This window comes from Pongo abelii, chromosome 6 (assembly GCF_028885655.2).
Source record: "Pongo abelii isolate AG06213 chromosome 6, NHGRI_mPonAbe1-v2.0_pri, whole genome shotgun sequence".
Taxonomy (NCBI): Eukaryota; Metazoa; Chordata; class Mammalia; order Primates; family Hominidae; genus Pongo; species Pongo abelii.
This window is the reverse complement of record NC_071991.2, coordinates 88,130,990-88,140,276: the sequence shown is the minus strand read 5'-3', so window position 1 is coordinate 88,140,276 and position 9,287 is coordinate 88,130,990. Positions and strand designations below refer to the sequence as shown.

Here is a 9,287-nt window from a genome sequence, read left to right as displayed (position 1 = left end):
GTAATATGCATTCATTATAGCTAATTCTGGAGTAAAGGTATAACAGCAATAAAATAATCAAAATTATATGTATTTCAAATAGTTAAGGGCAACTTAATAACTAAATAATAACTAAATTTCCTTCCAAAATTTTTAAAGTAAAAATGTACATTTATTTTAAACTTAACTGGCATTATACCATATTTAAAAGATAGAATACATTTTAAACTTAAAACTGGGCTGTAATTACTTTTCAAACCTCTAAATATTTTAACATCGTGTTAATGGTTTCATTGTATCTCCCTGCATGGATGTTCATGACTTGTTTTACTCAGCCCCTATTACTAGACATTTATGTCATTTCCAAATTTTCATGATTATAATTACACACAATGCCGACATCTTTGTAATGAAATCTTTCTAGTCATCTATTATTATTGTCTTAAATTCCCATAAATAAAATCGCTACATCAAAAAGTACTCCATTTTTGAGACTTTTGATATATTTTTCTCTTGAAGAGATCATACCTATTTGCATTTTCAGGGCAGATGCTTCAATAGAGCTAGCCAGCCTACCATCTTTCCCTCCTTCCCGAGTCTCGTTTCCCTCCCGCACCCCAGCCTGAGACTGCCCTTGCCAGTACTTATTACTCTGGTTGTAGCCATTGAAACCACCTGACTTTCTATCTCTCAGAGACTCTCCCTGTTCTTAAAGGCTCAAGGTGCTCACTACCTGGTCCTATGGCACATGTGTGTTAAAATGACATCAGAAGGAAGAGCTGCTCCCTTTGTGGGCTTTAGCCTACCACGACTCTTCTCCTGGGGGCTACGCCTGCTGTTATTGTTCAACTTGAGGGACATGGGGGGTGAAAGAAAGTCATCCACAATCCTCAGCACACACTCTTGATACTCTCCCTCCAAATGAAATATCTAAGTGCTTAGATTGTAATCATTTGTTTATTCATCTAATTAATAAATATCATTTAAGAACTTTCTATGTGCTAGTCATTTTACAATGAACAAAAATATACCAATTCATGAACATAATGGAGATTACAATCTAGTAGGAATAGATAATTAGCAAATATGCAAGTTTTCTATGTATATTAGGTGTAACATATAACCCATGTTATAATGTGTAACGTTAGGTAGTGACAAGTACTATGAAGAAAAATTAAGAAGAATATGAGAATAAAGAGAGAGAGAGAGTGAGAAAGAGAGAGTGAGCAGAGCTAGTTTTCTAGATGACAGGTCAGGGAAGGCCTTTCTGAGAAGATGGCATTTGAGCAGAGAGACCTGAAGGATGAGAGAGAATAAGCCATGCAGGTATCTGTAGGACATATTGATGTCTGGATCGAGAAATGGTAAGTGCAAAGGCCCTGAGGTGGGAGTGTGCTTGAGAAGAATAAAGAGACCAGTGTGTCTGGATGGAGTAAATGGAGAGGAGAGTAGAAGGAGATGAGGTCAGAGATGACCAAGAGTTAGCTAAGGTAAGTAATATAGGGTTCTGCCAACGTAAAGACTACATTTTATTTAAAATGTGATGTGAAGCTATTGGAGGCTTTTAAGAAAGAAATGACATGACCTATTAAGAACCTTTTGTTGCTATTATATATATATTTTTTTCTATTTCTGCCTTTGTTGTCCTATCCTGCAGCATCGAGACAGGTGACAGTTTTTCAAGCTTTCTTTTGCTTTTAGCAACATTAGCATGTGGGAGACAGTTTACATAGGTAGACATTCTCTCTCTGCCAAAGGCATAATTAAGATTTCTGGGGCTTTATACAAAACTTCACAGAGAACTTGGAGTAGTTAAGTTTCTTTGGACTTTAAGTAGGAGAATCCCAGTTCAGATTCCAAACTCCCTGGAAAATTGTATGTCTTTTAGAATCCAAGGAAGAGGTGCATCTAGGTCTTGGGAGACAGGGCTGCTTTGGGGCTCCAGCAGCAGCCAGTTGTGGTCCCTTTTCTGCAGTTCACATTATTGAGACCAGCAATCTCTAGGTCTTTTGATTTAAAAGTCCAAATTGTTGAGAGAAAGAATGTGATTGGCTCAGTTTAACCCAAACATCCTTAAGAAGGCAATGGTAGTAGAAACACAACTGCTCTGAGAAGACCTCTGTGGGTGAGGTGTGGTTCCCAACAACAAGACACATCATGTACAGACAACCTTCTAGGGATGGCTCATGATTACTCTGTGGCCAATAGCTAATATTCTTTGTGTGTACACTTTGATGGAGTTAAGACCCCTAATGCAGCAGTGTCTGTGCAGCTGCCTTGTCTCTCTGCTCTCTTTCTCTACAGAGAGTTGATATCCTAGGCATTTTGATTGCCCTCTCCTTGATAGCAAGGGGTGGTTTTATCCCTTTTTGTATTTTCTCCCACAAAATAAACAGCAGAACATATTTTTGGTGTTTAATTTTGCTTTGCACTCTGTGATCCTTCATGATCCTGAAGCTGTCTTGCAATGATCTAAAACGGCAGGTTGTATTTTATATTCTTAAAAGATTGGTTGACAAGTCAGCAGGCAGATATAGTTTTATTACCAAGAAATGTTTCCCTGCTTTCACATGTACTGTTGTGCCAAGAACATGGAATTTAGAGTCAGGAGACTGTCTTAAGTATGGTTCCTGGGAAACTCTGAGATGGAGATTTGTGAGCAGGATGTTTACTGGGGAGTGGTCTGGGGATCGGCACCTACAAGAGGTAAGGGAAGCAAGACTGGGCAGAAGGAGAAACAACTATGATGCAACTGCAACAGATGCTTCAGCTGATCCTATAGGGATCTCTGGAACTAGGAAGGCCTTTCAATATTACCTAGAGTTGAGGCAAGGAGGCAGGCCTCTGTATCTTACAGTGACTGACTAGTTGGGGGATAACACCCAACTCTGGGGAGGATGTACAACTCTGGGGGATGCAGCTCCCTTAGGCCTAAGGCAATGCCCAGAGAGGGATGCATCTGTGAGCTGTCTGTCACCCATCCCACCAGCAGCTGAAAGAATGAGTGCTTTGCTCATGATGGGCAGGGTAGGGATAGGAAGGGTCTGGTTGGTCTCCATATAGCACCTATTCCAAAACCTTAGATTCCATTCTGCTGTACCATACTAGCCTGTGAGACCTTGGGCAAATCGTTTCTGTGAGTCATCATGGCCTCATTCAAAAACTATGAACCAAACCAAACCAACTAACCTCATTTTAAAAATAGGATTACATAAACAGTGTTGTGAGCACTGTTGAGGAAGCTTTCACTTATGGTATACTGTTTAGTTCTCCCTGTAACTCTGTGGCATGTCTGTTTTAGGTCAACTTTATGGATAAGGAGGCAGATCCTCAAAGAGGAGAAAGCAGTTTGCTTGAATTCACATGGAAAAAAACATACAGAAAGTGCAGTTCCAGATCCTTTGAAATTAAGTCCTTATTTTGGTCAATTTGCTAGAGCCTACTCTCAGCAACAGAAATAACATTAATAATACTAATATTGGTAATGACAAATAATGTTTAATTTATATGGTTGTTAGGAGGATTGAATGAAAGATATTTGTAAATTATAAGTTGCAGAAAAAAAGTGAGTCAATATAAGTGTTCTTCAAAATTGCTTTTTTCCATCAATAAGAAATGAGTATGGTTTAATCAATCTTGTAAAGGTGGGGGAAAGTTTACCCGGGGTCCTGGAAAATCTCTGTCAGCCAACCTCTAAAAGGCACAGGGCATCGTGCTGTTTCCAACTGGACCCTTTAATTGACATTGGAACCCTTCCACTTCACTCTTTGAGAACTTAAAAAATTCAGCTCACATATTCTGAGCTGCAGTTTATGAGGTTTGTGCTGTAAGGGAAGGACATGAAAGAAATTTTGTCTTTCAGGGATAAAAATAAGACCAATTGGTGACAGTGACAGAACTCCACATACTGGAGGGAGAGGGACATTTCAAGAACCTTGCAACACCAGCAGAGCTTGGAGGCTCTGTGAGTCTAGTCTGATGCTTAAATTGTCAGTTGACTTACAGCACAGATGTCCAGTTAGGTTTTGAACTTTATGTGCTTTGATCCTCAAGATCTTTTTTTTTTTTTTTTTTTTTGAGACAGTCTCACTCAAGCGATTCTCGTGCCTCAGCCTCCTGAGTAGCTGTGACTATAGGTACCTATCACCACGCCTGGCTAATTTTTGTATTTTTAGTAGAGATGGGGTTTCACAATGTTGGCCAGGTTGGTCTCGAACTCCTGACCTCTAGTGATCCACCCACCTCAGCCTCCGAAAGTGCTGGGATTACAGGCCTAAGCCACTGTGCCTGGCCCTCAGGACCAATTTTTAAAAGTTGAAGAAGTAATGGAAAATGATGAGTCTGTGTTGTCTCTACCAATTTGAAAAGACTGTCTGTATATATGTAAGGTTTCTTTTTCCAAAGGCATGAAAGTATTTTATATGACACACAAAATCCAAAGGACACAAAGTTGTTTTGAACCCACACAAGATCACAGACATATTTTAAGTCACTTTGTAAATGATTCATATTCATGAAACTTAATGCAAACTCAAAAGCACATTTAAATTTAAGTTGAAATAGGCTGTCTCCACATTATTGTGAAAGCCTACTTTTACTCATCATATAGTTACCTTGCTAGAAAATTGCATGTTGAGATGGAATTTTTACTTTTTCTTCTTTCTGGAAAATAATCAAATGCTGTTACTAGAGTGTACTATTTGGTCAAAGATATTGCTCCATAAACATTAGGTCGAAAGTTCTAGGTTTTCCCATATTTATTTCCCCAGTCTGGATTCATTTAGTAAATTCCAGATTCCCCAGTGTACACTGCAATAGAGGTCAATGGATTCTCATGTCACTGGTTTGTTTACTTTTTATCTCCACTTGACTTAGATTAAAAAGTCAAGGTTTTTTGGTAAGAGAAATTATCTGAAAAGGAGCTGTAACATTTTGGTGATGGTTAAAATGAATCTAAAATTTCTACCTACGTAATTGTAGAGAGATTGGAGTCCAAAAGGTTTGGTTAGTTTAATCACAGTTTCACTGCTTGGCTGCAACCATGGTATGAAAATGTGTCAATTAGGCCTGTGATTCTTATCATTCTGTGAGCCACTGTGGATGTAAATGACTGACTCACTTAATTATGCTTTGGATGTGTAGACCTGGCTAACGTTTTGGATGTGATCTGGCATAATACATCAAATTGTAAAGCAATACTGATATACATGTCACAACTAAAGACAATTCTGGTTTAATTTGTAGCAGAGAAAAAATTCATAAATCTTAATAATTTTACTAATTAATAATTAGTGAATTTTGAACATGTTTTTATTTTCCTTTTTTGTTCCTAAGACTATTATTATCCTTTGACTCAGTATTGTAAACAAATGAAAGTGCTTTCTAGTGTAAAATGCAAACCATGTTGTATCAAGCACATTAAAAAAATGCAATCTCATTTTCACTTTCTGAAGTATATAAACAATAGTTAACCTTAGGAATGGGCATGATAACAGAAACATCCTTTATGTGTGTGCTCTAGCCAGAATTCCAAACTTAATCTGAGAAATGTAAATACAATTATCTATCTTATAATACAGGATCAAGCTTCTCAACCTCAGCATTATTGACATTTTGGGCTGGGTAATTCTCTGTTGTGGGTGCTGTCCTGTGCTCTGTGGGATGTTCAGAAGCATCCTTGGCCTCTGTCCACAAGATGCCTATAGCAATATCAATCTCCCTACTTCACTAGCTGTAATAACCGAAAATATCCCCAGACATTGCCAAACATCCAGGTGTGAAGAGGGGCAAGATTGTCCTCGGTGGAGAACCAGTGCATGGGTAGCTTTCCTGGGTTTCACAGTTTAATTCATTATTAAATTTTAAAGGCAGAATTCACCTATGGAAAATGTAGGAAAAATCTCTTTGCTGGGAAAATTTCCCCCCAAATAGGACAATGTTATATATCTATACATCTCTCTGATAGATAGTGGCCAGAAAAAAATGTCTTCTTGTAAACTTTCTAGGCCTACGATTCAGTTACATTTAGAGGAATAGGGATTATAAAGCCTTTCTGTTTTCAGGCCGACAGAATTCAATGGCATGTCTTTAAAATTATCGTTAAAGTAACGAAAGTATAAACTGAGTAATTCTCATATTGACTTCATCTCAAACAGGAAAATAACATTTAGATTTAGAGAGAAACAGGTTGTCAATAGCTTTGGGAAATCTCTAGATGTACCTAAATATTTATGCCAAAGAGCTTGGGAGTAAAATTATGCCTCTGCACAATAATGCTGCAGTGGAGAATAATATATTCATCCTTTTGTCCACATATTTTCTTATTTTTAGTATCTAAGAGTAGCATTGAGAGTATCATTATTGTTAATATGCTCCTGTCAACAAATCATCATGTATCCTGTTTTATTTTTCATGTTTTGTTTTTGGTAAGGTTATTTCTATTTCTATTTCTCTAGAGTTAAATAAAAGTGAATTCACAATATATTAGCCTTAGGATTTATAACTTTTATGCTTATATGAAAGTATGTGTGCATTGGCTCTTGTGAAGACACCCGTTTGCCTTAGTTCTTACGTCTATTTACAAGCACCTCCCCACCATGTCATCTGCCTAGGGCAGGTATGCAGTTCATTAAAAGCAAAAATATTTTCAAAATCTGTTGAGTTTTAATTCAGCCAGAACCAGATTCTATATCAAAATGCATTTTAGAAGTCAGAGGATCCAAAAATTACAATTTCCAGTCATCTTCCTCTCTCCTGTCAATCTCGGGTTCAGCTGTGAGTGCAGCAGTCTGACTTGGAAAACGGCTGCCTCTCCTCTCTTTGTGCTGCTCTGGCCTCCAGGACACCCATTCACACTTACAGCCACTTGCCTGCCCAGGACTCTCTGTGTAACTGCCCCATGTTAACTCTGAGCACCCAGGCAAAATCCCTATTAGTAAGTTACCACACCCCCCTCCCACTTTAAAGTTGAAGAGAGTTCAAATTTTTCAAAATTCAGTGGAAATAAAAGGTACATAGTGAAAAATCCTGCATCCCATTCTTGTCCTGCATCTGCACATTTTGTATCCTCCTCCAGCCACAGTTAACCACTGTTGTCAGTGTTTTATGTGCCCTTCCAGAATTAAAAAAGTATATACACAAACAAATACTGATATATTGTTTTCGTCCCTTTCCTATACAAAAGGGAATGTGTTGTACATCATGTACAACACATGGCTTTTTTTCACTTAGCAATTTTTCTTGGGGGATCTTTCCAGAGTAGCCCACAGGAAGCTGGTTTATTCTTTTTTATAGACATTCAATTATATGAATGTACAATAATTTATTTAACCATTCCCCTATAGCAGAACACTTGAGTTGTTTCCACTCTTTCATTATCATAAACAATCAGCAATAAAAAACATTTAACTATTATTTTTTACATGAGTGCCAGTATGTATGTAGGATAAACTCACAGAAGTGAAATTGTAGGGTCAAGGGGTAGATGCAGTTGTCATTTTGATAGGTATTAAAAAAATACACTCCATATGTGTAATCTGAGCAGCAACATATAAGAATGTCTATTTCCCCACAGCCTGGACAACAGAGTGTTAACACAATTTTAAATTCTCACAATGTAATGGGGAAAAATAGTATGGTTTTAATTCACATTTCTCTTTTTACAGATGAGGTTGAGATTTATGGTTGAATTTTGAATGGGCCTTTTGAATTCCTGTTAGATGTGCTCCTTGAACATTCATAATTTTGGGCAGTATGAAGTTATATGGGGGCTGTTCAGAAGGTAAGACCCCACCTAAGACCCTCTAGCTACTACTGACTATCTAGATGTCAAGGTTGACACAGCTCAGAGAATGTACTCAACCTACGTTATTATATTTCTCTTAGAGTGAGCCTAATATTTATCTATTGCATGACTAAATTTTATAAACTACTAATTTGTATTTTGATAATTTATGTATTCGAAGACTACCTGTCTTATTACATCATTTGTCTTTATTTATGGTGCCAAATGTTTTCTCTTTCCTGTGTTAAGTTCTTCGGAATTATGACTAAAGGATAATGCTTTTCCATATGGCACACCTGAAATTCTCCCTCAATTTCCATCACATGAAAAACAAAAAATGGAAGATATTTATGCCAAAAATTGTCCTCTGAGTATCATTCTCTCCACTGCCTTCTCTTCTACAGTAATGGCTAGAGTAGATGTCAACAAGTGAATGTGTTCATGTAGACATTCAACATTTAAGCAATATTCACTGAGTGTCAACTATGTGCCAGGCACTGCTCTAGGCACCTAACTATTTCTGCTACAGCCAGCAAAGACACATATTTGGGTGTTCATCAGATTTACCTACACTGTGTGTGAGTAGGAAGAAATATGCACGTATAGCACGTATTGTGCTACTAAAAATCAAGACTGGCAATTGGGACACGTGATTCTATTCTTGGATCTGTCATTATCTTGCTGTGAGTATTGAGCAAATCCTTTCATTTCTATGGGCCTCAGCTTTCTCATCTGTGAAAAATATAATGTTGACTAGAATAGATGATATTTACATCCCATCTAGTTTTAACATTCTAAGAACACAATGCCCATATGCTACTTTTACAATTAAAAAAATACCCCAGAATCCACACTTATATGTGGCAGGCAACTGTGCCTTCTCTCTTTTGTGCCTACCCCACCATGTATTCATAATCATTCCTTTTTCTGTCTTGAGGTAGCAGTATATATATTTTCTACAGGAATATATTATAATTATTTGTAAGCATTTGCATTAAAAATCTTCCAGGACATTAAATATTCAACATTTATGACATATTTCTGTTCAAATATATCTAAGTGAATAAAATGTCACCAAATATAAACCTCAGTGGAAAGCTTCAACAATAGACAGATTCCGGAGAAGCCAAAAATAACTAGAGAATGGATTAGAAGAAGACATTACAATGTTGGCCTATGTTGTTCAGGACCATTGAGCTCCTCCAAGAAGGGTCATGACCACTGGCATGCAGGTTTAACTCTTTATCTAGAACCAGGCTACTTGCCTACAAACTTGCCGGTGGTGAATTTTTTAAAAATATGCTTAAGAATCTCCTACAAAATTATGTTATCAGGTCATGCTCACCTCTGCTTTGTCCATATCTTTCTTTTATTATCCTTCTCTATTATCTTTGCCCTTGGGTATTCCTCAGGTTGAATAATTTCATCTGTGATAGCAGTAGGTCAAATTGTAAACTCAGTTTTAAAATTATCCTCTTTCAATAACTCTCTTTTCTTTTTTTACTTTTCTTTTCTTTTCTTTTTT

The 9,287-nt window shown here is 37.2% G+C and overlaps 1 long non-coding RNA gene across 3 annotated transcripts in view; it reads left to right on the top strand.

Moving 5' to 3' along the window:
• The window catches only part of LOC112134302 (uncharacterized), an 85,918-nt gene that overhangs the window by 21,767 nt on the left and 54,864 nt on the right, over positions 1-9,287 (top strand). For all 3 annotated transcript variants that reach the window (XR_010140891.1, XR_010140890.1, XR_008527141.1), the window contains one exon: positions 7,644-7,759. This is a non-coding gene — a long non-coding RNA (uncharacterized LOC112134302). The remainder of the gene's footprint in view (positions 1-7,643; positions 7,760-9,287) is intronic.